This window comes from Panthera leo, chromosome D3 (assembly GCF_018350215.1).
Source record: "Panthera leo isolate Ple1 chromosome D3, P.leo_Ple1_pat1.1, whole genome shotgun sequence".
Taxonomy (NCBI): Eukaryota; Metazoa; Chordata; class Mammalia; order Carnivora; family Felidae; genus Panthera; species Panthera leo.
In genome coordinates, this window is record NC_056690.1 from 10876865 (window position 1) to 10904012 (window position 27148).

The 27148-nt window shown below is 53.7% G+C and overlaps 1 long non-coding RNA gene across 1 annotated transcript; it reads left to right on the forward strand.

Moving 5' to 3' along the window:
* The first annotated feature begins 21786 nt into the window (after window positions 1–21786).
* LOC122203770 lies at window positions 21787–26796 on the forward strand. The gene is made up of 3 exons (XR_006195329.1): window positions 21787–22127; window positions 25943–26043; window positions 26478–26796. It is a non-coding gene; the product is annotated as an uncharacterized LOC122203770 (long non-coding RNA).
* The last annotated feature ends 352 nt before the right edge of the window (window positions 26797–27148 follow it).

Sequence of the window (27148 nt, forward strand, 5' to 3'; positions counted from 1 at the left end):
CATTCCCCAAGGTATCGGGACCCATGGGACCCTGGAGGGTAAAACTGAACACGCCAGCCCCATGTCAATGACCAGAAATGGCTGGGTCGATGGAATAGTGGGGGGGGGGGGGGGAAACAACTCGGTCAAGCATCTGGGTGCTGGTCCGCACCAGGTGAAACCTTTGGGTCTTAGAACATTTGGATTTAGGACTGGGGTCTGGGCAGGTCCCAAGTGGACGCAGGCAGGGATCAGAGAGCAAGAGGAGAAAAAAGCAAAAAGAAGGAAGAAAGAAACCAGCATTTATTGAGTGCCTGCTGTATGCACCCAGGGCGTACTGGTTGAGAGCTGTCCGTCTGCAACCAGGCTACTGGGTTTGAGTCCTAACCCTGCATCCTTCAGCTGCATGACCTTGGCAAGCAGCTTTATCTTTCTGCACCTCAATTCTGGACAAACCAGATGTTACTAGTACCTTCTTCGTAGGGTTCTTGCGAAGATTAAATGAATGAACCCACATAAAAATATTCAGCACGATGGTTGGGGCACTTCAGTAAATGTTAACTATTATTATTTTCTGGGTGTCTAATCTACACGATTATTCTCATTTAGCCCTCTAAGTCTTGGGGGTAGATGATCGGGTTTTACAGATGGAAAAACTGAGGCTTCAAAACCTTTCCCAAAGTCACACAGTGGGTAATTCTGCATGCTGGTGTTTATTTTTTTTATTTTTAATTTATTTTTAATTTTTTTTAATGTTTATTTATTTTTGAGACAGGGAGAGACAGCATGAACGGGGGAGGGGCAGAGAGAGAGGGAGACACAGAATCGGAAGCAGGCTCCAGGCTCCGAGCTGTCAGCCCAGAGCCCGACGCGGGGCTCGAACCCATGGACCGCGAGATCGTGACCTGAGCTGAAGTCGGACGCTTAACCGACTGAGCCACCCAGGCGCCCCCGCATGCTGGTGTTCAAACAGAGTGCAAAACCCTTGTTCTTTCCACTCTCTGGCTTGAGGCTGGAGGAGATGAGAGAGGGAAGGTGGTGAGAGTATCCACAGAGACCAGAGGCATGTGGCTCTTTTGGTGAAATGGAGAAGGCTTGCAAAGACAGAAATGGGCAAGGGGTGCCTGGGTGGCTCAGTCGGTTAAGCATCGGAGTCTCGATTTCGGCTCAGCTCATGCTCTCACGGTTCATGGGATTGTGGGATCGAGCCCCGTGTCAGGCTCTGCCATGACCGCATAGAACCTGCTTGGGATTCTCTCTCTCTGCCCTTCCCCCGCTCCTGCTCTCCCTCCCTCCCTGTCTCTCTCTCTCTCTGTCTGTCTCTCAAAATAAATCAATCAACTTTAAAAAGAAAATAGGCAAAACAGACCATCCACTGTAGATCTGTCTACACTAAAGAAGAACCAGGGTACGAAAGACCCCCCCCCACCCCCATTTTATCTCCCTTCCTGGATTGTAAGCTCTAGGTATTCTCTATGGACAACTGATTGTACGTCTCTTATAGGGAGACAGAAATAGAGAAACTGCGAAACCAAAATGATGCCAGAGGATGTGGGATGTGCGGTTGCTTTTCAGGCAGAACACAGGTCTCTTTCCAGAGGCGTCGTTCCTGTCGACAATATTTCCTTGTGTCCCCCTCATCTGTAGTCACCGTTCACTTCCGCTCCATCACCACCTACACGAAGGGGAAAATCAGATTAAATCTGTAACTGGTTGACCACCTCCCCCCCCCCTCCCCACCCCCCAGCCCAGATCTGCACAGGAGGGAGGGAAGGGGGGATGCAGGGGAGGAGAAAGGAGAGCAAGTTAAGATGTCCTCGCACCCTCTAGCCGCGGCCTCGTCAGCTCTCCTCCGTCCAGGGCCACCAGCCGCTGGCCCCCGTGAGTCCAGTCCTGCCCCCACCCCGAGGTCGGTGGAGAGGAAAAGGAGCGTGCGGGGTTGGGGGGAAAGGCAAGGCAGTGTGGCGGAGACGTGTATTCTCCTCGGTGACACAGCGAGCTCTCTTGCCGGCAAAATGTCCCTTGATCTATTTCCCCTGGTAGTGATTTCAACAACAACAATAACAGAAATCCATCATTTCCGTAGCGGGGAATCGAGGACGGTGGGGGTTTGTTTTTCTTCTAGTGTGGACAGAAAGCTCTTTATTCTCTCCTTGTTTGGGAAGACTTCACGCCAGAGGAGCCCAGCCCGGGGCCCTGGGAGCGGACCGGGGTGGACGGACAGCAAGAACCACGGAGCCCTGGCTGGACGTCTGACCCGGGGCAAGTCACTGCCTCAGTCTGCCCTTCTCAAAAGTGGGGAGAACCTCCCACCCCCCTCCCCCGGCAAGAGAGAGGGAGGCAGACAGCACGAGGCGGCCTTGGGGGTTGAAGATAACGGGCTGACCGTTACCAGTCACGAGACTAATGAGCTCATGCGTGTGCAGTCGCTTGCCTAGTGGCTGGGGGGTATTAATAGCTGTAGATTTCATGTTCTGCACACTTGCCTTGTGCTGGATGTTTGTAGGTTCGTGGCCTTTTGGAACTTCCAGTCAGCCCTGCCAAGTAGGTCCCTCCACATCCGTCTCCCACGGAATAAGACGGAGGTTCAGAGAGGTTAGGTAACTTGCCCAAGGTCACACAGCATGCAGACAGGGATGTCAGGGTTTCAATGCACGTCTCTCTGAATCTACGCCTCGTGCCTCTGTCCATTCAGCTCGTGATTCTGAAAGCGGGTTTCCTGGACGCTCCCTTTGTTTTAGCGACCCTCCCTGCTGCAGGTGATCCCGCTAAATGCCCGAGTGCGGGAGCCCCTGCACCAGGCTAGCCCAGAAGTGGGGAGACATCACGCCCCCGGTGCAGTCGTCACGATTTTTTTGCACAGGTTATTTCCGTCCGTCTGCCGAAGATCGGGCCGACAAGGGCAGCACACCCAGCCGCCCTTGCCTTCCTTGGGCTCAGATCTCTGTCCTCGCCAAAGGAAAGGCTGTGCTCTGGGCTCCGCCGCTTACTAGCCGGGCGTCTCGAGGCAGGTTTTCTGGAAACGGACCCTGAGAGGCAGCTGAGCGAGCGTGCAGGTGGTTAACTGGGGGGCCGTCTCCGGACAAGCACGTGTGACTAAGTGAGGGGAGCAGGGCGGGCAGAGGGAGAAGCCGGGCTGGGCTGCGGTTGCCACGGTGGCCTCGGCCCATCCCAGGGGAGCTCTGGAGCGGAGGTGGCCTTTCAGAGGGGCCCAAATGGGGGCAAAAGGGGCTGGGCCTTCGTACCCCTGCATCGACGGGTCGTTGCCTTGCTCTGGGGGCTGGGAGGGGGGAGGCGCGCTGAACCCTGGGCGAGCTGCCTCCCTTCAGCTCAGACTCTTGGTTTCGGCTCAGGTCATGATCTCACGGTTCGTGAGTTCGAGCCCCGCGTCGGGGTCCGTGCTGACCGTGCAGACCCCGCTGGAGAGTCTCTCTGTCCCCACTTCTCTTTCTGCCCCTCCCCCACTTGTGCATGCACCACCCCCCCCCCCTCAAAATAAATAAACTTTTAAAAAAAAAGAAGCCACCACTCCAGCATCCAGGGAACGAGGGTCCATCTAGAGTCTGGGCGGCATCCGCTGCACAGGACGTATGACTCTGCCTCCGTCCCTTCATCTGTAGAATGGGGACGATGGCACGTCTCTTTTCAGCCTGCCCCCTGGAGTGTTTTGATCGAGTGACAACGGTATGGTGACAGCACCGTCATTTGCTGGCTGTGCTACGCGTCAGGCTGAGCTTCGAGACTTCCCCATGCAGTCACCGGTGACACAGCGAGCCTTTCCGGGCCTCCTTCCAGCCCTGGGAAGTGGGAGCCACAATGCTGCCCGTCTCACAGAGGAGGAACAGAGCCCGGAGAGCTGGAATAGTCTGTCTGCGGGCTCTCGGCCACGAGGGGGTCCAGCTGGGCTGCAGAGACCGCCTCCTCAACCAGTGCACTACCCTGCACCCCTCACCCAGCATAGACGGCTTGGGTTCAGAGGGTGGTACGATGCGAGTGTGAAGGGTAGGGTTGCCCACCTCCCTTTGGGAGTGAGCGGACAATCCTGGGAATCCCTGGTGGCGAAGGCCAAGTTGACATCCCTGTACATACGAGTCCGGAAATTAACCGAAAGGAAATCAGTAGGGCTTTGGGCCAGGAGACATCTGAGAATTAGGAAACCCCTAGACCAGAAGTCAGCAAATTCGGCCCACGGCCTGTTTTTGTAAATAAAGTTTTATTGGAACACAGCGATGCCCACTTGTTTGGGTCTTCCACATCAGGGCCGCGGAGTTGAGTAGTTGCCTCGGAGACTGTATGGGCTGCAAAGCAAAAATATCTGCCATCTGGCCCTTTGCAGAAGAAGCGTGCCGATCCCTGGTCTGGCCGGAAAGCTTTCCAAGGACAGGGTCTGCGGCAGAGGCATGAGTTGGGCTGAAACAGGGAACAAGGTGCTTCGCCACGGCTGAGGCTCGAGAACCCGAGAAGCAAGACTTGCCCTGCCCCACAGGTAGGTCTTTGCCCAAACCAGGCCCTCTGGCTCTCGTGCCTTCTGTCCCCCAACCTGCCCTCCCCGCCTCCCCGAAGCTCTCTTGCTCACCGCGGTGTTGCCGGGGTCTAGCCAGCGTCTCACAGTGTAGAGACGACCCCGTGCATCTTTGACAAATGAACGCATGATGATTCTGCCGGAGTCATCCTTCGACCTTGGGTGGGTCTCAGCCCCTCTGGGCCTCGGTTTTCACATCTGTAGAAGGACCATGGTCAAGATCCGTTTTCCGGGTCCCGTGCCTGGGAGTCCTCTGAGTGGGGAGGGGCGGGTGGGGCTCGGGGTTCAGGGTCTGATTCAGGAGCCAGGGGGAGCAGGCAGCTTGGTGCGGCCAGGGGAGTCAAGAGAGGAAAAGGAGGAGGCACCAACGAGGACCGGAGTCAAGAGGGAGTGGCGGGGAGAAGACAAAGGGGAAGGGTCCTGGGCCGGGGAGGCAGATGGGAAGGAGTGGCCCCCGGGTGGGATCGCGGGGAGGCACCGGCCACAATCACAGACCCAGCAGCAGCTCGTGATCCCACAAGCAGAAATGCAGCTTTCCGAGGAGAATGAGCCTGGGGAGCTAATGAGCTCGGGAGGTGCAAAGGACGCCTTCGCGTTAATTCCTGCTCCCTGGGAGCAGCCGGGGAAGGGAGAGGGGGCCGGGCCGGGCTGGGCAGCTGGGCCCCACTCAGGGGCTCGGCCAGCTGGTCAGCCGCCGGCTGGGGCTTCGAGCCAGGCCCGCGGCTGCTCGCCCACCTCGAGCCCCGCTGCCTCCAGCCTTGGGCAGGGGAAGGAGGGATCACCCTGTGGTCTGGTCCCTGGAGCCAACGTTACATGACAGTCGTGCGCTCACCTGGGTGGTGAATCAGTCCAGTGGCTTCCACAAGCTCGCGTCTTTGAGATTTTATTTTATTTTTTTATAATTTTAAAATCTGAGCATAGTTGTGCGTCTTGGAGCTTTAAAAAATATTGAGCTCCTCGTCATTGTTGGTGATTATAACACCCACCACGATGAAAATAATAGCTGTGGTAACAACAGCTTCCTGTTGTGTCCTGGGGTCCCCGAGCCGCCCTGGGAGGTGCACGGGGGCTCCCACATCAAGCGTTTTCATCCTCTTCGACAAAGACTTAATTGACTGGATGCTTCCTGGTTGTGGGGGGCGGGCTTATGGGCTACAGGATGCTGAGCAGCACCCCTGGCCTCGTGCTCTCCCGCCCCGGCCAATCGCGACAACAAAGGTCTTCGAGATCGCCAGATACCCCCTGGAGTGGGGCGGAAGTGCCCCTGGTGGAGAACCCCTGACTGTGTCCTGCTTTACAGACGGGGAAGCTGAGTTAGGCAGGACGTGTCCCTCCAGGCCTGGGTGTCAGTGCCAGCTTTTGGCTTCACTCGCCCTTCCCCACCGCCCAGCCGGGTACTAGGATTCGTTAGTTATTTTTCAGAGTTCCAGGCTTTTTCCATGCACGTATTGACAAAATTGGGATCAGGCTGAATGTGCCGTGATGTGCCTGCTCGTCTCCGTTAACAGCCTAGCACATGGAAGGTTGGGTGAGAAGAACAAGTTGCCGATCAGTATATATAGCATGACACCCTTTGTGTAAACACACACACACACACACACACACACACAAATACACGCAGGTATATTTGTGTCTGCAGAGAAACTAACTGTCCAGAAAGATACGCACAGAGTTGTGATCAACAGTCTTCTCTGAGGTTGAAGAGATGGGAGCAGGGAACGGAAGACGTTACGTTTCCACTAGACCCTTCTGGACCGTTTGGAACTTTGCATGGACCGCATCGTTCTTTCTAATTCTAAGGATCGCTAAAATGACACGAAGATCCCCTCTTTGACCGTGAACAGACACCTAGAAGTTGAACTTTTAAATACCGCAAGATGCTCCTTTGCACGGATGTGCTTTCACGAATCTCACCGTGTCCTCTGGTTGCAGGTTGGCGGTGGTTTCCAGGCACCCCAACTGTACGCAACCCTGTGATGAACACCTCAAGCCAGTGCCTCAGAACGCGAGCCTGGGGCATAGACTCCTAGGGTTTCCCCTTGACTCAGCCCCACGGGGAGCACTTGATAGCTTCATCGCGTTGGATCTTCTTAGCAACACCCTCGGGGGGACATTATCATGGTTCCCATTGTGCAGTGCGGAACATGGGACACCAAGAGGCCCGGTGACCTGCTCCAGGTCCCGCAGGGAGGGAGCAAGGATTAGCGAAGCATTGAAGAAACACTAGCTCTCGATGAAGACTTTCTCCCTTACGTGAGTCAAGGGCTTGGAAGCAAATAGAAGAGGCGATAACCCTCTGTGGGTTGGATTTTCGAAGTTAACGTGGCGCCAGAATCACGTGGGGATGGCGGAAGGCAGCTCCTGTGGAGGTTAGAGAGAGGCGGCAAGGAGGGAGGTGGCGTTCGCTCCCATGGGACGGGACCAGGGATACTTGTGACGGGTGTTCTGTCCCTTGACAGAAAAATACACCGACAAATGAGCAGAAACGAGAAGACAGAACACGGAGGAAACAAACCTGCTGAAATCCGAATCAGGTGGGCCGATCCGTGCCCTGGCTGTGATTTGTACCATTGTTCTCCAAGACGCTGCCCCCCCGGGGGGACCTGGATGAAGGGTGAGCGGGGTCTCCCTGTGTTCTTTCTACAACCGCGTGCGAATCTAACGTCCCTCAAGATAAGAAGTTTGAAAAAAAAGTCCCCTGTCCTGAGCTAGGAGGTCTGGGGTAAACTGAGGCCCTGCATTCCTAAGGCGTTTGCAAGGGGTGCTGCTGGCCACGACCGCACAGAGCCTGATGCTACGCCGCTCGCTATGGTGGCCCGTGGTCGTAGGTCGTTATCCAGCCCCCGAAATGTGGCCCATCTGGCTCGAGGGGCACTGTATGTTCGAAAGAGTGGGTTTCGAAGACGGTGTGAAGAAGAGGAGGTCAAATATTTCATTAGGAGCCTGAAGAATTTGTTGTATGTTGAGACAGCATTTTGGAGCCGTTGGATTGAATAGAGTGGACGATTCAATTGAGTTTTACCTGTTCCTTTCTACTTGTTAAGGATGAGACTCTTGGAAAATTTTGAATGATGTCTGTGGCTTGCATTATATTGCTCTTGGGCACAGCTCTGGGCCCGTGGGTGGGAGGAGGGTGGCATCCAGGGAAGTGGTCACGTGAGGCAGTCAACAAACACACGCTGGACGGACGCCGTGGGAGGAGGTGAGCCAAGTGGCCGTGGACCATGACCTCGTGGAACTCGTGGCTTAGAAAGGAAAAACTGGCCGTTGTGTGAGGTCCTGAAAGCCGGGGAGAGGGGCTTTCAAGGAGGAAGCACAGGGCGACGAGGAGTCAGGAGCTGTGCCGATATTACCCCTGCCGATCGTCTTGGCAGGGCCTTGGCAGGGCCGATCGTCTCCTCTGGGCTGGCCATCGGGCTGACTGCCTGTACCACTGAAGAACCAGCCAGGCGAGGCCACGGGGTAGGTAGTGACACGAGCCCCATGTTACAGCTGCAAGAGAGAGGCCCAGAGAGGTGAAGGGGGCTCCCTGAGGCTGCACGGCCACAGAGTGTCTGAACGGGGATTTGAACCCAGCTCCGCCTGCGTGGCCTCGCTGGAGAGCAGAGTTACTGCTCTGTGGCCTGCAGGCCGTGGCTGCAGGACTGTCGCCCACGCCAGCCCTCCAGCGAGCGGAAGGGGGCTCTGCTATTCCTCCTCCCCGGGGCACCTTGGCTGCCGCCCTCCCCAGCTGGTGTTGCTGGAAAATTCGATGCTTTCCCATCCTTCATCTTCAGCCCCAATGGCGCCCTCACGGCCCCTGTGGATGCTGGTTCTTGGAGTGGGAGTGGCCCCGCCAGCACCGGGGAGGGGACTGGTCTCTGCGGCCAGAGCAAAGTTAGAGCCGAAGTCACTTCCGCCCCCCCTCCCCCTCCCCGTGGTCCCCAAGCCCCCCTCCAGCTTCGGCGCAATTTAATGTCTCACCGAGCTGTCCCTATTTGACAAACAGGTGATTTTGCTAATGAGGAATAAATGAGATCCACAGGATGAGAGAGGGTGTGCGGCAGCTGGCGTGAGGGCAAGATGTGCCGAGTTTATTAAAATAATATCTGGCCACATGCTCGGGGCTCAGGGTCCGGGCTGGAGGCGCGACTCGCTTTTCTCTCCTCCACCCTCTGCTGCTCCCCAAGCCACGCTCGCCCCTGTCCCCTCCCAGCTTCCGGAAGGCGCCTAGCCCCAATCCCGGCTGGCTGTGCCAGAGCGGACCCTGGCTAGGGTGCCCGCTCCTGCGGGAGGCGGGGGAGGGGGGCAGCGGGGCGACGGGGCTGACGGATGGCCGGGTGTGCGAGCGTGCGTGGGGGTGTGTGAGGGCGGGTGTGACTGCGTGTGGGGGGCTGAGCGGGAGAGGCTCGTCAAACGGGAGGAAGAAAGGGGAGGAAGAACCGGAGGGAGAGGGCAGAAGAGCCGGCGATTGATGAGGAGGGTGGGCAGGGGAGGGGAGGGAGGGCTGGGGGTGGGAGATCGGAGGGGGAGAGACAGAGGAGTAAACACACAGGAAGGCGGAGGGGGGCCCCTCACAGAGAGAAAGAAGAGGTAGCAGCCAGACTGGAACAGGGGGGAGGAGGGGGGGGAGGAGGGGGGGAGGAGGGGGGGGAGGAGGGGGGGGAGGGCGGGAGAGATTTAGAATCTCAGAGATGGACACACACAGGAGGGAGCCTAGCACTGGCAACTGTCCTGAAGGCAGGGCAAGCGGGGGAGGGGGAAGGAATCTAGGAGGGAGGGGGGAAGGAGACACGAGGAGTGGGGAGAGTGTGTGGGGGGAGGAGGGGAGGTGGGCGGGTGGCCGTCGAAAGCACAGGAGCTCGAGCTCTGGGTTCCCGGATGGCTGCTGGAGCACATGCCACCATGTGACCTGGGCTGGGCGTCTGCCCCCTCTGGCCTTGTTTTCCCCCAGCTGCCCCATGGATGATGAGGGGTTGAACTTGACCCCTGGTACAGAGGTCCTTCCTTCCCTACTGCTGGATGAGAAGGGCTGAGGCGGGAGAGGAAGGGGTCACACGCAGGGGTGACGGTCCCTCTTCTAAGGCCGGGACCAGAAGAGAAAATGGGACGCCAGCCTCCCAGGTGCAGCCTGGCCCTGGTAGCCCCGCGTGGTGGCCCTCCAAGGACAGGAACCAGCGCGAGTGCAGGGTCTGGAGCAGAGGAAGTGGTGTTGAGGCGAGAAGGTGGATGGAGGACCGAGAGGGGGACACAGGCACATCCTGCCTTTCCCGTCTCCTTCCGTCCTCTTGTCCCCTGGTCCTGTTCTCTCTGTGGGGAACACCCTCTCGCCCGTCCCCCCACAAGCTCCAGGACACCTCCTTCTGTGCACCACCTCCCGTCCCCCCCTCCTCAGAGCCCGGGGAGCAGCCAGAGGAAAGGAAGAGGGCATCCTGGAAGGCTTCCCAGAGGAGGTGAGGTCTGGAAGTGAGTTCCCAGTGAGGTCTTCGCTCCTGTCCTTGAGTCAGGTGCCACTATGGGAGTTTGTGTCCCATGTGGTCGTGACTCCATTTACTTAACACTGTTCTTCGAATCAGCTTACTCTTTGCGTTTAAACAAGTGCATTTAGGAAAAAAAAACGTGCATCACAGTATAATCATCTTGGCACAGGACAAGAGGGACAGGAGCCCTGGGGGCCCCAGATGGGGGCCTGGGCCAAGGCAGGGAGGCGGGACACGCGGAAGGAGGCAGGCAGATCTGAGGGCGCTGTGAATGCTGGGGGAGAAGGGCGGGCTCTGTGTGGGAGGCAATAGGGAGCCAGAGAAGGTTGGGAGAGGCACACCGAAGCATGTCCGGGGTGGCAGGTCTCATGGGGGCCCGCCCTGCACACCTGTCAGTCCTCTCTACCCACTGTCACTGCCGTCACCACCCTCTCGCATTCTGTTTCTGCCACCGGCTGTGCCCTTTCCCTTTCAAAGGCCATTTCGTCTGTCTCTTTTTAAATCTGTCATTTCCCCTCTGGGTTCTAGTGCCTGCCTGGCCCCTCCCCCACCAGGCAGGCTGCACCCCAGGACCCGGACCGAGTTCTGCGGCTCCCTCCCAGCCCTGCCTCTGCAGGTCCCCTCCACCGGTTGCTGGGAGCCCAGGGCACCGCACACAGTGGGTCTTCAGGAGTGGTTGGACGGGTCTGTGCCCTGGCTCTTTCCTGCTGCTGCTGCGCGGTTCCCCCTCCAAGAAGGGCGCCCTGCCCGGTGTGGACGGGAGAGAGAGAGGCAAACCACACTCTGGGCCCTCCACGCCTCCCCCCTCCCCTCCCCCCTTCCTGACAGTTTTCCTGTCGCGGGCTGTCTTCCTTCCCATCCATCATTTCCTCTTTTTCGCTCCCTCCTCCAGTCCCACACCCCCATCACTCTTGCTCAGGCGGAGCTCCCCCCCCCCCCAGCTCCAACGGTCCCCAAAGCAAACGGCCCTGCTCCCGGCACTCCTGGGCGAGTCCCCCTGATGGGGAGGGAGGCCGCAGAGACCTGAGATGGGTGGCGATTGCGGGACGTGCTTAGAGCTCAGTTAATAGCCCAGAAGCCACACAAACACCCGCTCACCTGGCCCTCCTCTCCCCCACCTCCAGCCACTCGGCCCAGGATGCAGGGAGGGAGAAGCGTGTTCTCCTGAGATCTCCCGTCACAAGGGAGGACCCAACACTCGCCTTTAGGAATGATGCTCGAAGTTATGCCATGATACTGCATGCTAAGGGTTTATCCATGTTAAGATCTTTACAAAGCAATTTCTAAAACTCTAACACAGAAGGATCCAGACCACAACACCCACAGGTAGAAAACAGAAGGGAAAGAAATAAACTCTGATATTAATACTGGCTGTCTTTCAGTGGTGGGCCTCTGGGTAAAACATATATTTTTGCCTCCTTTTCGGTGTTTTCCACATGTTTCTTAATGAGCATCGTTACATCATCTCGTTGTTTTCAAATGGCTGTGTTTGTCCAGGCGTCTGCGTATGCATTTAACCTATCATTCGCTGATTTAATAGTGCTATTTGGAAAGTGCTGTATTTTCACATTTAAATTTTATTTAGTTTTTGAGCAGGTAATACATTCACACGGCTTAGAATTCAAAAGGTACCCCAAAAAGGTATGAAGTGGAACTGCTACCCCTGTCCCCATCGTCCCCAGCCACCTGGCTCCCCTTTTGGAGAGAAAAGGTAGCCCCTGTTCTCACGTGTGCTTCTAGACACAGCATCTTGTTAGAAAACTGGGAAACAGACACATACTAAAAAATTTTTAGTGTTTATTTATTTTTGAGACACACACACACACACACACACACACACAGAGTGTGAGCGGGGGAGGGTCAGAGAGAGAGGGAGACAGAATCTGAAGCAGGCTCCAGGTTCCAAGCCCTCAGCACAGAGCCTGATGTGGGCCTCGAACTCACGAACGAGTGAGATCAGACCGGAGCCGAAGTCAGATGCTTAACCGACCGAACCACCCAGGTGCCCCAGGAAACAGACATATATTTTTAAGGAAAGAGATGATCAATTTTCTTTTCTGCTCCAGGCCGACTCAGTCCTCAACCAAAGGCTGGCATTTTCCCAGCCTGGGGCAGGTGGTCTCTCTTGACTCTAGAATGGAATGCTCTAGAACTTTTCCCTGGCAGCCCTCCTGACCTCTCATGCTGGCCAAGGTCTCAAGAACCCCTTTCCCTTTTCAAACAATCTATTATTCCTGATTAGCAATGCAATGCAAATGAAAACGTTATGGGAACATGTAATATAGAACATCCACTCTAATGCCCCCCCCTCAGACATAACCAGTGGGAATCTGTGGGTTAATATTTCTGCAGCGTTTTCTTTTTCAGGTGTCTATTTTTAAAAAGTAGGGTTGGACCGAGCAGCGTTGTGGCATTTTCCAATTTTTCACTTAATTTATCTTCACTTAATGTGTCTGCCCATGCCAGTACAGAGAGATATTCCTCAGTAAGAATATCTGTTTTGGGGAGGTGCTTTGGGGTAAGAGAAGGAAAACCCTGTGTGCTCTGATGTCCCTTATTTTCAAGGGGGCTGGGACTCATGAAGTCTAGGTGGGGGATGTCAGCCAAGCAAGGGGACTCAAGGTACCTGACGCTTTGCCTGGAAGGAAGGAGATGCAGAGGTTCCTAGAGTGGAGCAGAAATGACGAAGGGCTGCCTTGATCTAACCCATGGCACCTGTGATCCAGGCTTGCGCTGGCTCAGTATTAGCTGGCGAGGGCCTGCGGAAACCACTTGGCTCACCTTCCTGAACTTTCTGTAGGCTCTCAAGATGTCAGAGCTGGCCGGGAGCCGGGAAGTCCCAAGATGAACACAGCCTTGGAGCCAGGAGGTCTGACCTGGTTACGGCCTGGTGGGACTCGTGATGCCTCCCGTTCCCCATCAGCAGGAGTTGAGGGTGGGGTGGATGTTAGCTCAGTAGACACCGGGTGATGTGCCATATTCTTTTCATTTGGTGACCTCAACTTACCCCAGAGAAACCCTGCATGGTAAGTGCTATTACCCCCATCCTACAGAAGAAGAACCAAAACTTAACGAGAGGAGACAATGTCCCTGAGTTCACCCAAATGATGAAGGCAGGAGCCAGGATCCGAACTCAGGGCTGTCGACTCTTGACCTCGCCTCTCTAAGGACCCGATGGCCTAAGATTCTATGCCTTATGCTGACTTCTCTACAAGGACAACCCCGGGGGATTGTGAGGGTGACTTCAGTGGGCTTGGGTCTGACTTTCTCTACATTTGGGCTTCTTGTCTTTCTTTATATTCCTCTGACACCCTTGCGCTGGAGGAGACTGGGTTTGAATCTTGCTCGTCCTTGCGTCCCTAGCACCTGGGACATCGTTCTGCACACGGAAGCTCTCAAGAAATATTTGCTGAATGGTTTTAAATGGAAGTCATTCATCAAGCAACTTTTGAACTCCGGTTATATTTTGGGCACTGTCCTAGGTGTTAGGGACAAGGAGATAAGGAATAATACTGACTGGTATCCTCTGTCATGGGCTGGGTAGTTTGCTAAGAGTAGGGGTACATACACATATAATGTCAACCTGTTCGGTACCAACTTCAAAGCAACACTAATATAGTCCCAATTTCTATAGGAAAGAAGAGCTCAGAGAAGTCAAGAGCTCGCCTAAGGGCACACAGCTTAGAAATAGTGGCGCTGGGCTTTGAAGATGGGTCTGTCAAGTTCCAAGGTGCGTTTTGTCACTAAACTGTAGTCTTTCCCTCCAGTCTCTGACCTCAAGGTGCTCGCACAGTAGATAGGATATGTGTGCAAATAACTAGAATAAAAGGTAGGAGGGGGTAGTTACCTTTGGAGAACTACAGTGAACGAGTGGATGATACAACTTGTGTGACCTTTAGAGGATGGAGAGAGGGCCTATTTGTGGTTGGGGGAACAAGAGGGGTTTTATAGAAACACAGTGGCACTTGCACTGGGCATTGGGAACTAGGTGGGATTTGTCTCTGCAGAAAATGCAAGAAGATCAAGGTGAGGTAAAGGTCCAGAGTCGGGAAACCACAGAGCGCAGGTGCAAGGAACAGAACAGGTGAGTTTTCTTGGAACATCGGATGTAAAAGGGGAGGGGAGAAGAAGCCATCATGATTTGCACATAACGTGTCTTGTTAATTAGTTCGTCGGCTGCTTCTTTTGCATTTTTAAGGGAGACAGTCATATTACGTACATACATAATGACAAACTTGTCTCTTCCTCCCCCGACATTAAACTTTAATTTTTTTTCTTGTCTTATTACGTTGGCTACACCTGAGGTCTAAGGTTGGGTAGCGGTGACGACCCTAGATAACTTTATCTCAGTCCCGAATTGAAAGGGGGGTCTTTTTAATATTTCATCAATAAGGATGTGGCTTGATGAGTTTTTTTTTTTATCAGAAATGGAAGTTGAGATCAATCGTATGTGACGCTTTTAGGAATGCCTACAGATTCTCTTGGACTCCCCTGCTTCCCAGACTTCAGCTGTTTGCTCTGCTCCAGCCACCACGGCGGCCAAGAGACTCCATGTGGGCCCGTGCGATTCTGCTGCCCAACGCCAATCAGCTACAAGCCCAGAGTCTCTGGCTTCTCTGGCCATTTCTGGACTTAGGACAAAGACCACACGATAAGGCATGGGTTCCTAAGAAGCTGCCAATGGCTTTCACGAGGCAACTGGAAATGCAGGAGAATGAATCCGGGAGGGGAACTTTGGCCAATGGGAAACGGAAGCTGAGGAGGGAGGTGGGCTGATGGATCCCATCTTTCCTCCTCTGATAGACTGCCCGGAGGCATGTCCATCTGGAGGCTCCCTGAGGGCTGAGCAGCCCCGTTGGCCAATCACTTGCTGTGCTTTTCCAAGAAACAGCGAGCCGCGTGACAACAACCCACCGCGCCTCGTCCTCGTCCTCTCCTGCCTCAGTCCCCTCTTCCCTCACGCTCCCTGCCCTGGCTTTGCACCTTCTATCTAGCTCCTTTCTCTTTTCTGGAGCCTGGGTGAGGGCATGTTTCGTACACCGTTTCAGCATTTACGGAGACACCTGCGCCACGTTCCGTCAACCGGTTAACGGCATGAATCCCGTGGCTACTTTGTCTGAAACATGTTTGCATCCCTGGCATAAACCCTACTGGGCAGCTGGGTCTTTTGGTAGGTGTGTGAGGGTTTCCCCTCCACGCTGCTGTGTACCTTGCGCGTGGCTGCGTGTGCACACCTGGGTATACAGGTAACGTGGCCTCTTGCGGCCGGGCCCCGCGAAGCCGCCTCTCTCAGCCTCCAGCCGTGTCTCTCCTCCGCGGATGAAGGCAGGCAGGCTGGCAGGCAGAGATGATGGAGGTGCTGGCAGCGGGTCTGAGGGGAGCTGGGAGGGGAGAGAGTGCAGAGAGGGAGGTAATTAGGAACCAGGCGGTATCACAAATCTCCCAGCCGCGCTGACACCCAGGGAGAGTGATCACACACTCGGAGTCAGCCCAGACAAGTGTGAAAGCCCTTCACTCCATCCCTAGGAAGAAGGAGGAAAGGAGAGACGCGGACCGGGCAGCCGGATGACAGCCCCGCCCCCCAGCACACCCACCAAGACAGCCATGACGTCACCTTCACACTCCCCCTCCCTCAGCCCCGACCCGGGTCAGGGAGCTGTGATTCAAAGGTATGGAGGGGGCAGCGGAGGGCCCTGCAAGACGAGGGAGAGGTCTTGGGAGGCTGTGCCCCGGAGAAGGAAGGTGAGGAGAGCCTTCATCATGGCATCCAATCAAGGCCAGGCGGATCTTCGCAAGCCCTCAACAAGCACAGACTGCCCCCCGTCAGAGGTGGCAAGGCGTGCTTCCCACACTTGAAAAATTGGTCCCCAAGGAAAGTGGGAATTAACATCGGCGGCAAGACGCCCGCGTATGTGTTATTTCTCAACGGTCCTGCCATTTGCTTGATGAAGAAATGGAGGCTCAGAGAGGCTGAGGCCTTGGCCCAAGGACACACAGCTACCAAGCGGCGGGAGTGAGACCTGCCTACTTAGGAAGTCCTAGCCTCCACCACACCCTCCGCCTGCTCCCCTGGAATGGAAGGAGGAGCCCTGTCGATATGGGATAGGTTCTTGGAGGCATGGGGGTGTCAGAGGCAGGGAGATGGGCAAATTGCCCTTCGGGTTCCAAAAGAGATAGAGGATTATGACCTCTGTCCCCACCCTTGGCACCCCCTGGGCTAGCTTTGGCTCTGCCGAGGATGTCCGAGAGAGAAATCTTTTTGGGTCAGTGACTTTGGGTCCGTGGGAATTCCAGAACTAGGGATGTTTGCTCTTTCTCTGGTCATCGCACCTGGCAAGGTGGCCCAAGGGAGCAAACTTCACTGGCCCTGGCACACGGCCCCCGTGGGTGAATCAGGTTTGGACTATCATTTTCTCCTCAGGCCCGCCTCCTCCCTGGAGTGGACGCTGGGGGTCGGTAAGGAGGCGAAAACTGGGTCGGTGGGGTCGACACCCGGAGGGCTCCCAGCCTCTCTCCGATCTCCTCTCCGAGCACTCTTCCCCCTGTTCACTCTGTTCCCAGAACATTCTAGAATGTCTCCCGACTTGGCGCCTGGGTTCCTGCTGTTCCCTCCTCCTAGAACGCTATTAGTTTTAAATCTTTCCTTGTCTGTTTTCTCTTCCACGAGTTCCCAGGTCAAATATCACCCTCTCAAAAAGCACCTCCCTGACCAAAGTAGCCTTCTATTACCCTTTCTTCCTCCACAGCATTTATTGCTAAACTCTGTAAACAAGTTGACAAAAAATAAGCACAATGATTTTCGCCTCCTCCTCCTCCCTTTCCCTGCCATTATGTGGTAGATTTCACAAGAGCTGAGACCTTGCTTGCCTTGATCATTGCCAAGGTGGGGGCTTGACACACAGCAGGTGCACAACAAAAGTATCTGTTGAATAAGTGACTCATTGAATTAACGAATGGAGACACACACGGGCTCTGGAGCCAGTAGACTCTGGAGTCAAATCCCAGATCTGCTACGTATTAGCTACATGATCTTGGGCAAGTTACTTAACACCCCCGTGCCTCAGTTTCCCTACTTTTAAAAAGGGGGTGACAGCAGTCCCTTCTTCATGAGGCTGCTGGGCGCGTTCCACGAGACAATGTAGAGCGCCCCATACATTCCGCTGATCATCCATTAACTACCTTACCAAGGAGGAGAGTAGGGCCCGGAGAAGGGTGGCTGGTCCTGGGTCCCAAAGTGCACCAGTGGGATTGCAGCTTAAACAGCCTGACTCCTGGCATCGCTTTCTTGAGGAGTTGGAACTCGATTCAGTAGGATCTGGCAGATGGATGGGTGTGCCCCTCAAGGAACTCACACCTGTGCTCCAGGAAGCAGGGGCAGGGACCGCTCATAGCAACTCTGTAAGACAAACAGGACACCCTCTAAAGACCCTGCAAATCTGAATGAATGAGGGCTCCGCACAGACCTAGAGGGTCACACAAACTTGGCCTACGTAAGAAGGGCAAGTTCCAGAAGGACATGTGCAGTGGTCAGTGGTTCCCCATGGGGGGGGCAATTTTGCCTCTCCACCCCCCACGGGCACATTGCACAATGTCTGGGGACATTTTTGGTTGTCACCACTTGGGGGGGGCGCTATTCGTATTTAGCGGGCAGAAGCCAGGGAAGCAATTCAACATCCTCCCATTTACAGGACAGCCGTCCTCACTCAAAGAACGATCTGGCCCCAAATGCCAGTAGAGCCAAAGCTGAGAGACCCTGCAGCGGATAATGCCACTTCTAGAAGGCTCAAGCGTACATTAAATAAACTATAGGCTGTTTAGGGATCTATACATTTTTAGCAAAAGCATAAGGAAATAAATGCATTCCACCAGATTGGATTTTCCATGAGAACAAGGTTTTGGGGGAGAGGGATCTCCACAGTGTTAGATGCTTCATAATTATGTTACATGCATGAAATAATGAGCAATGAACACTAATTTTAGGGCAGTGATATTTCAGGGTGGGATGGGGATTTTTTTTTTTTACTAAGTTCTAAATATTTCATAATAAAAAAGTCCCCTGTGGGGACCCAAAGAAACAGTGTGTCCTGCCTGCCTTTAAGGACAAACTCATCTCAGATCTGGGCTCTCACACTCACTAGCTTTATGACACGGGCACGCTGCTTGTTTGGGGTCTAAATTTCCTGATCTGCAAGCTGAGGTCCTACCTCCTGTATTTACCACTCAGGGACACAGCGCAGCCCCAAGGAGATGCCAGCTGGAAAAACACTTGGCAAGGTCTGGGAAGGAGGTCTCTCTTGCACACACAATCCCCCTCCCCCACCAGCTCTAGCTCTTTGGAGAGAGTCAGCACTGAATCTTCAGTGGAGTCCTAGCAGGTGCATGGACAGACACCACACGCATGTGAATGGGCTCAAAAAACTGTTAAGGAGGAATTTTTCTGAATTTTGGACAGAAGGCAGCCAGCAGTGGGGGAGAGGGTTAGAGGCAAGCAAGGCTGAGCATTTATTTATCTATCATTCTCTATCTATCTATCTATCTATCTATCTATCTATCTATCTATCTATCTATCTATTTAAATGTTTATTTATTTTTTGAGAGAGACAGAGCGTGAGTGAGTTAGGGGCAGAGAGAGAGGGAGACACAGATCCGAAGCAGGGTCCAGGCTCGGAGCTGTCAGCACAGCTCGAACCCACAAACCACGAGATCATGACCCAAGCTGAAGTCGGACGCTTAACCAACTGAGCCACCCGGGCGCCCCAGGGCTGAGCATTTATATGTGCGTGTGAGGATGTGCGCGTGTGTATGTGTGACTATCAGGGACCACGTGTGTGTGCGCCTGGGTCTAGGCATGTGTGCGAGGGTGCATGGGAGCTTGTGTGCGGTCTATGTGCACGTAGGTGTCTGCATGATCATCTGATGACGGTGTGTGCTGTGTGTGTGTGTGTGTGTGTGAGTGGATGTGCACGCATCTTTGGTGTGTGATTGTGTACGCATGTGTTGTGCGTGGTTCTGTGCGTGGAAATGTAAGTGGGTGGATGAGTGCATACACGTTTGTGTACAACTCCTCATCAGATACACGTGTGTGCATGTGAATGTGGACCAGTGTATACGTATTTGTGATTGTGTGCATATAAATGTCTGTATTCTTCTACAGATAGGTGTCTCAGTCTTCCTCCCTCTCTCCCTTTCTTCCACCTCTCTCCATCTCCCTTTTGCTCAGGTGTCCAGGCCTAGGAATGGCGGGGCCTCCCTGCTTCCCCGGCTTTGGGTACTCCCAGCAGGTGGGAGGCAGCTCTGGACAGACTCCTAGCAGGTGAAATATCCCTCTCCAGCCCCTACTGAGCCCCGGCCAGAAAGGAATTCCCTGCAGGCTCTTCCTTAATCCCCCACTGGGTCCCTCCCCCACTCACCTCTCCACATCTCCCAGGACAAAGGACCCTTTTGGTTCTGTATTCACGGATGGTCACATTCCTCACAGCTTGACTCAGAATGGGGTGGGGGGAGGCAGCGACGTTTCTGGGGGGGGGGACAGTTGGGCAATCTCTATTAGTCTTGGTTTCCTCCCCTGAGAAATGGGGGAAGACACTGCAGAAAAATCAGCAGGCAAACCTATATTGCCATTGTGGTTACGTTTTATCAACCTCCTCCTTTGGCCAACTCAGGATATGTTTACCGAGAACCTACTCTGTGCCAGCTTCTCCACTAGGGACTGAAAACCTGAGATGAACGAAAGGCATTTCTCCATCTCGGGGAGTCCATGATGGCGTTGGAAGAGAGAGGGAACCACCGAGAAACAGGTCACTAGAATCCTAGATTGGACATGTTACCAGGAGGCAGGTGGAGGATTAAACACCTTGCCACAGCTCCAGCTTACCTGCCTGATTAAAGTCAACGTTTCTTAGCCTGTCATTCGAGGCCCCTTATGATGGAGGGAGGCACAACTGGGGAGGCTTTCTGGAGGCGCAGGTGTGTGAGAGAGAATTGGACCGTGACAAACAGGTATTTGGGTAAGTGGAGAGGGAAGGAGGGGCCTTCTGGAAGACAGATCGCGGCTTAAGAAAAGAGTGTGGCTGCCGGACCTTGCAGTCTGGCTGGTCCACAAGAGACGGGGTTGGCCTGGTGACAGATCCCATGTATTGATATCCGTGCCCGGGTGGGGGATGTTCCAGTTGACAACGTGACTTCACCCCTGTTACTTCACCTTTTCCTTGACCCAGTGAGGCGTGTGCCCATCTGGCGAACGAAGAGAAGGAAGAAACGGGAAAAAGTGGTAACGCAACTGGGATGAGCCCAGCCTTGGCGCCCCTGTGTGGGGAAACACTTGGTATACCTCGAGACCCCAAGGCTGGAAGGTATCTCTGGGGATGGCAGGTTCCTGCTTTGTCTATAAATGCTTATGTTTTGACTTTATCATCAAATAAATGTTACCACTAGGGACACACTTATGTTCCTGGCTCCCCCATTTATCTGGTCACCCATCCATCCACCCCACTATCCATCTTCCTATCCACCATTACTATACATCCACTCATCTATCCACTCACCTTTTCACCCACCTGCCCACCCATCCATCTACCCACCCAACCGCCCACCCACACATACCGTCACCCATTCGTCTCCCTACCTACTATCCACCCATTCATAATCTGCCTATTCATCTTCTGTCTGCCCGTCCATCCATACGCTTCTCTGTCAATGCGTTCCTATCCATTCACCTACCCATTTATCCATTCGTCTACACATCCGTCCAATTACCAATCACCCCTGTACTATCCACCCATCTGTTTGTCCAACCAATCACCCATCCATCCAAACATTCAACTGACAACCTTGGCACTAAGTCACTCATCCACCCACCTACCCACCCACCCACTCAATATTCCTGGGTTCAGACTCGGCAAGATGATCCAAGTGGGTCTAACCCAGCCATCGCTGTGGGCTTCCGGGACTCAGGCTGGGATATTCTAAAGACCAACCCACACGCCGAGGCCCCCGCGGGGATGCGAGGTGGAGACGGTGGGGGTGGCAGTAACTTAAATGCAATCTCTTCTGGGGTGTAAAGGTCACCCACGCACTCTTTCTTCTGGGCCCAGCGGTAAGAATTTTGGGACTGAAGAAAGTGGGAGAGATGGAGAGACAGAAACCTGGGGGGGGGGGGGGGGGGAGAGAAGAGAGAGGAAAAGAAACTTGGTGAGCAAACTAGAGAGGGGGAGAGAAAGAGGGAAATTTATAGAGAAATTGGAAGTGGGATAGAGACGACACGGAGAGACCTAAGGCGGGGGGGGGGGGGGGGGGGGGGGGAGAAGAATGAAGAGACAGCTTGGAATAGCCTATCTTACCTTTGGTGGGGGAAGGAGGGGGAGGGAGAGAGGTCGGAGGGCAGGGGAAAGCGGAGGCGAGAGGTCCCAGTGTCACGGCCCCGGGCCCCTCGCTGGGCACCGGGCTCCCCGGAAGTCCCCGCGGCCCCGGGAAGCCACCCCCACGCGGGGAGGACGCGGCGCGGGGCGCTCGGGAACCGCGGTCGCGTGGGCTCGGCCGGCCGCGCCATCAATTAGGCGGTCGCCGGGCCTGGCGAGCGGCAGCGTCTGTGGAAATTACCTTTTAATTTCTTAATTACATTGTCCTCACCTGCAGCTCAACCCGCCTCCGAGAGGCGCGCGCAAAGCCGCTTCCCGGATCCCCTCCCCCGGTGCCATAAATTAGGACGCCGCCCGCCCGCGCGCCCTGGTGGTCCCCGCGCCCCCCGCGCCCCCCGCGCCCCCGCGCCCCGCCCACCGGCTGTTTTAACCTCGCGGGGCACCTTCGAGGAGCTTCGCCAGTGGCCTCGCCTCCCCCACCCCGCCTCATCTCCCCAACCGGGGGAGACCCGAGACCCGTCCCAGGCGCAGGGTCGGGGCGCTGGGCAGCCAGACCTGAAATCTCCAAACCAGGCCTTTGCTGGATGGAGCGCCTCCACCTCTCAGACCCTCGGTTTCCCCGTCGTCGGTCACATGGAAAGGAAAGTAGCGCCCCTTTGTCTGGACCGGGAGGCTTAACGGAGGAAAGCGGAAGCGCTTAGTCCCAGAGTGCTCTCAGGCTGTTAGCTATTGTGCATTGATGCGCTTAACGAGTGGGTTTTGAGTACCTACTATGGATGAAGCGTTCCAGAAGTCTCTGCAGACACAGAGGTGAACAAAACAGTGTGTGCCTATTGATGAGGATGACGACGATGGTGATGATGATGACGAGGGTGGTAGTGTGATGGTGGTGGGTGATCCTCCCGGACGCACAGGGTTCGGTGGCTCAGTCCGTGCGACTCTTGATTTCGGCTTGGGTGACCGTCTCACGGCTCGTGAGTTCAAGCCCCCCATCAGGCTCTGCGCTGACAGTGTGGAGCCTGCTTGGGGTTCTCCTCTCTCCCTCTCTTTCTCCCTCTCTCTCTCTCTCTCTCTGCCCCTCCCCCCCCCCAAAATAAATAAATAAACTTAAAAAAAAAAAAAAAGAAATGCGAATTTTCGGGGCCTACCCTGAGACTTACCAAATCGGAATCTCTGGGGTCCAGGCCAAGGAATCTGTATCTTCACAAGCTCCCCAGGAGATCTCTATGCTCACTAAAGTTGGAAAAGGACTGTCATCACCGAAGCAGAGTTTCTTTGTTCATTGCCTTTTAAAGACCATCCTGATGTGGGGCACCTGGGTGGCTCAGTCGGTTAAGCATCTGACTTGGCTCGGGTCATGATCTCGCGGTTTGTGGGTTCAAGCCCCACGTCGGGCTCTGTGCTGACAGCTCGGAGCCTGGAGCCTGCTTTGGATTCTGTGTCTCCTCTCTCTGCCCCTCCCCTGTTCATACTCTGTCTCTCTCTGTCTCTCAATAATAAATAAAGCGTTAAAAAAAAAATTTAAAGACGATCCGGATGAGAGGGGTTGAGATTGCACTTGGGCTGAGACCTCAGCATTTTGGGGTCTCAGGCCTTGGCCACTGCCTGGGTTAGAGCCCGGGCCTTAGTCCAGGCTCACCCTGGAATCTTCTGAATGACGTTGAGAAGGTCCAGGTGCCCAGGTCCCATCGCGGACAGATCCAATCTGAGTTTCTAGGAGAGGGTCCTGAGCATCAACCTTTTCAAAGCTGCCAGGCGATTCCGATGTTCAGGGAGGGAGGGCTGACAGCAACCACCAGTGGGAAGGAGACCAGAATGGGAAGTCAGTGGTCTTGTTTCCAAGGTCAGTCCTGCCACTAACTCACCAGTTGGGGCCAAACGTGTGACCCTACCGGTGGCCATATTCTTTCGGTTTATCGTACGTCTGAGGCATTGGGGGAGAACATGAAGAAAAGGCAGATTCTACGTGGGACCTGAGTCCTGGCATTTGATCCCTACGTAGGGTTGAGGCAGGACCTGAGAATATGCATTAAAAAAAAAAAAAAAAAGCCAGCACATGAACTTTACCATAAAGCCTCAAGCTTTGAGCAATCTTAAGACCCGTCAGAGCAGACAAGTTGACCTGCTTGAATCCTACATCCCAACTGTGGTTGTCTCCTTTGTGTCATATCCCCTCGCCTAACTTAGCCCTGGCCCCCTCTTTTGAGTGTTTTTTTTTTTTAAATTCCTCTATGTTTATGTTCCATGATAAATAATTTTTATTTGTATTGTTTTAAAGTTTATGTACTTCGAGAGAGAGAGAAAAAGTGTGAGTGGGGGAGGGGCAGAGAGAGAGGGAGAGCGCAAGAGTCCCTCCGTGATAAATAATTTTTAAATATTAGTTGAGGAAGATAAGTTTTGGAGGGGTGGTTTGAGGGAGAAGGCACCCACTATATATAATTACTCTTACCCAAACTCTCAGAAATGCTGGAACTAAGCTTCTGTTTCAAGGAAGGGAGACACGTTAGAGGGGCACCGGGGTGGCTCAGTTAATTAAATGTCTGACTTCGGCTCAGGTCATGATCTCGCGGCTTGTGGGTTCGAGCCCCGCGTCGGGCTCTGTGCTGACAGCTCAGAGCCTGGAGCCTGCTTCGGATTCTGTGTCTCCCTCTCTCTGCCCCTCCCCCACTCGCTCTCTGTGTCTCAAAAATAAACACTAAAAAAAGAAAAAAAAAAAAAAAGAAAGGGAGACTCATTAGAGACAAGAATGACTGTCCTGCCTTAAGCAAATGGCAAACCAGATAACATATAACAACAGTTTCAGATGTTGGGCACTAGGCAGCCCCGGTCTCTGCTCCCCAAGAGAAAAAAGCAACCGAGATAAGCCTGATGAGAGTTGCTGGGCCGCAGGGGAAGGCAAAGCCAAAGAATTGGGTGGTTTCTTCAGCCCAACTCAAGGCAGAGACCAGAGTTCGGGGATTCCAAGATGGCTGGCATCTGTGGGACAGAGTGCTTGAGAAGAGAGATCTTCATGGAGAGAAACTTCCAGAAACCTGCAGAGGCCTGCCCTCAGGTCTTTAGGTCTGTGCACGTGAGAGAGGAAACTTTTGGAGGCCAAGGGAAGGAAGAACCCTTAAACGGAGCAGAGAACAATGTCTGGGTCTTACGTAGGGGGAGAATAGTTCTCTTCCCTTTGGCCAGAGTGAAAAGACCCCACAATAGGGCATGAGGTACGAGCCTCAGAAAGAGTATAGCCTTAAAAGTGGTGATAAATTATCCCTAGATTAAAGGCTGCTCCAGAATTGCCCTAAGGCAGCTCAAAGGTAAGATTCAAAAAGGCACCTCTGACTCCCAGTGACTTAGCTCTGTGCCGGGAACCCAACTCGGCACTATTTACAGGAATTTAGCAAAACTGAGCCACCGACAAGGAAAAGTCACGACACACAGCACCCGGTCACGAAGGTCGCGTAAGGAAAAATTCAGAATGTGGGCAAGGCTTTATGGACAAGGATGGACCCCAAAGAATTGTTTATTGGGGTGAAAAATCAGATGCAAACAAAATGTCCAATCGCAGGATAAAAATAAACGGTGGTATATGCAATAGGATGGATTGCTGTGTCCCTTATTAAAATAATTTAAAAACGTCGAAACCCCCGCCCCTTGATAAAATACCCACTGAAAGGCAAGGAGTGGGATGTGGGCTCCAGAGCCCAGATGCCTCGCTTGAACCCTGGCTTTGCCCACACACGGGCTGTGTGGTGTTTGGAAAGTCTTAGACTCCGTGAGCCTCAATTTTCTCATCTACACAACACAGCTGCCGATAACACGTACTGTGGAGGATGTTGCCAGGATTAGATAAAATAACACTAGTAAAATGCTTAACCTCTGGCATGTCACAAGCAGATGATAATTACTCGCTGAGGTCATTTGCTGTTCCCCAAGTCTATATACAGTGGGAGAGTTAGGTTTAAAATTCTATGTGAGAGACAAAACAGAAGTACGTGAACGTACTTGGTTATCTCGGGGTGATGGGAAGGCAATGCCGAGATTAGAAATGGAGAGTTTTGACACGGAGCGGAAAGGACAAGAGATTAGATTGACAGGCACGCGAGAGGTGTGGCAAAAGTCAGGGGGTCCAAGGGCAGCGGACCCTCCCCAGGCTGAGCCGGGGAAGGCAACTCCTGGGGGAGCAAAGATGGGGAGAAAGGGGTGTGGGGACCATCTTTAGAGAATGACGAATTGACTAGTGGGGATGTGCATGATGGAGAGTGGCGGGAAAGAAAGACGGGAAATGTCTTAAATGTCTTAACAAACGTAGAGCCACGAAAGCCTCAGGTAGGAACTATTTTAAGTGTCATTTTCTAAGGAGAAAACCCAGGCGCAGACATGTTGAAAGGCTTAATTAAAGTCCCCACAGTTGGTGGGTGGTGGGGCCAGGACTCGTACCCTGGGCAGCCTGGCTGCAGAGCCCATAATCCCGGCCACAACACGACACTGTGAGTATCTGGCTGGAAAATTTGGCTATTTTCTCTTTGCAATCAGAAGCCACGGCTGCTTTCATAAAAGAAATGGAGAGTGACCAGCCAAAACGCAATCCTGGCTCCACGTGAGAATAATTGCTTTTTCCTTCCTTCCTACCTCAAAAGATACTCAGGAAGAAACCAAAGGTGATCTATTGGCCACGGGACAGGAGATTGGATTTAACCCATCAACTCTGACCCTCCGGGAGAAGCAAAGCATTTCCATTGTGAGCTGTAGATTTCTTGTCTTAATAATGATGGGGGGTATGGGGATGGGGGTATGTCGGGGGGTGGGGCGGGGAGAAGGGAGTGTTTCTAGTTGGGGGGCAAAAAAAACCCCCAAAACTTTATCTCAGCCTCAAGTGGAGATCGGCAGTGCCAAAATATCTGTATTATCGATAACAATAACGATGGCGATTATTATATTTTATTTTTCAATCGTGGTAATTATGGTACATTAAATCATTAGCATTCATTATTCCTACAATGTGTAATTAGGACAATGGTAGATAGATTGCTCTTGACTGTAATGAAGTTTTTATAATTGTCATTTATTGGCATCAAATTACCTTTCTTAAAACGAATCTGAACATCACACTCTTAATTCTGGGGAGGGGGTAGCAATTATTTTTAATTAATGTTTCTTGTTTGTGCCACGCAGGGGGAGCTGTCTGACCAATCCAATTCTCCGTGTCTGCGAGGGAGTTAACCAAGAATATCAAAGGCATTCTTGAATCGGTCATCTATCACGAAACATTCTCCTCCTTCCGTCCCCCACCCTGCTCCCATCATCCCCCTCCTCCCGAGCAGCAGCGGCCACAGGGGAGAAAAAAACCCCCAACCATTTACCAACATGATTAGCAGAGGAGACAAGGGACGGTGACGCAGATTATTTAAGCCAATTTGTTGCCAAGTGTGAGAAGAATATGTTTTTTCTCCTTCAAAAATGGCTGAATAGCCAGCCTCTGTCTTCGAGGACGTGGGCGTCGGGGTGGGGGTGGGGGGCTTGGGGTTATGTGGTCTGCAAATCGTATCGTGGGTGGGGAGTCCTTCTCCCGCTCCCCCTCATCCGATAATTGGCCGAGGCGGCCTTTGCAAAAATACGGATCTACATCTTGTTTCTCGAAAGGCTGAGTGAAAAGTCTCAGGGCATTTACTGTTGTGGTATGAAATCGCCTGTATTTGACTGCTTTTGACCTGCAAAAATGGCGATTTAATGGCTCAGATGAATCTACCCACTGCAGTGGTAATCAATGAAATGACTCCTCCCCGAAGATGATGATTGCGAGGGAGAGCAAGGCCATTAGTTTTTAGGCGACTGGATGAGGAAGA